This window comes from Panthera tigris, chromosome D1, assembly GCF_018350195.1.
Source record: "Panthera tigris isolate Pti1 chromosome D1, P.tigris_Pti1_mat1.1, whole genome shotgun sequence".
In the NCBI taxonomy this organism is placed as follows: domain Eukaryota; kingdom Metazoa; phylum Chordata; class Mammalia; order Carnivora; family Felidae; genus Panthera; species Panthera tigris.
Window position 1 is genome coordinate 56,816,940 of NC_056669.1, and position 1,215 is coordinate 56,818,154.

A 1,215-nucleotide genomic window follows, 5' to 3' on the forward strand; every position below is an offset into this window, starting at 1 on the left:
ACGAATTTTGAGGGGGACACAATTCAGCCCGTAACACTGGGCTTTGGAATTGCTCGCGGAGTTTTTTTCTAAATGCAGCTGTCTAGGCCCGTCTCCAGAGCTTCTGAGGGTAAACTCCATGAAGGCGGGCCAGGGGCTTGCCCACTACTGTATCCCTACCGCCTAGAACGGTGTCTGGCACGTGCAAAAATATTTGTGGAACGAAAGGATGACTTAATAAGCTTGGGATGGGGCCCACGTGTTTGTCATGTACAAAGTTCCACAGTTGATTCTGATTCATCTAGGGGTGGCATCCCCTCGAGATATGATTGGGTTTCATCTTTCCTGTTGCTGGATGGGAAGCCTAAGGCTCAGCAAGGAGCGCTCACTTTGGCAGCACATATGCTAAAGTTTGAAGGAGACAGAGATTAGCATGGCCCCCGTGCAAGGGTGACACGCCAAGGTTCAGTAAGAAAAAGGAATACTGGGCCTGGCGCTCCAAAGAATGTGGGCTCTTTGGGTCTGCCCCAGCACCCCTCCAGGACGCCCAGGACACGAGGGAAAAGGGAAAGCGGGACCTAATGCTGCCTTTTGTACCTCTTTATCTAGCTCTTCATTGCATCCTTTGTAATATCCTTTCTAATAAACTGGTAAACAGCAGTGTTTCTGAGTTTTGTGAGCTGCTCTACCAAATTAATTGAACCTGAAGAGGAGGTTGCGGGAACCTCCAATTTATAACCAGTTGGTCAGAAGCACAGGTGGCCGTAGTCTCGTGAGACCGAGCCCTTAACTCATGAGATCTGATGGTATCTCCAGGTAGACAGCATCAGAATTGACTTAATGGCAAGCTCAAGCCCCACATCGGGCTCATCACTGATGGTGCAAGGCCTGCTTGGGATTCTGTCTCTCTCTCTCTGCCCCTCCTGCACTCTCTCTCTCTCTCCCTCTCAAAAATAAATAAACTTAAAAAAAAAAAAAAGAATTGACTTAATGGCTTAGTGGTGTTGGAAAATACACATTGGACCTGCCTTCAGCACCCTTCACATATGGCCCCTGCCAACCCCCAGCCTCACCCACCCTCACCCCTGCCCAGCCTATGGTTTAAACCACATGAAATCCAGCACCATTCCCTGATCCTGTCAAGCCACCTACCTTCTCATCTTAGCATGGGCTTCCTGGAATGCCTTTCCCTGCCTTGTTTGCCTAGGAAATGTCTCCTCAAGCTACTCTGGAGCT

General features: G+C 49.4%; 1 non-coding gene across 1 annotated transcript; it reads left to right on the forward strand.

Annotated features, from left to right (window-relative positions):
- Positions 1-360: 360 nt before the first annotated feature.
- LOC122231582 lies at positions 361-465 on the forward strand. Its single transcript, XR_006208842.1, has one exon. It is a non-coding gene; the product is annotated as a U6 spliceosomal RNA (small nuclear RNA).
- Positions 466-1,215: the final 750 nt, after the last annotated feature.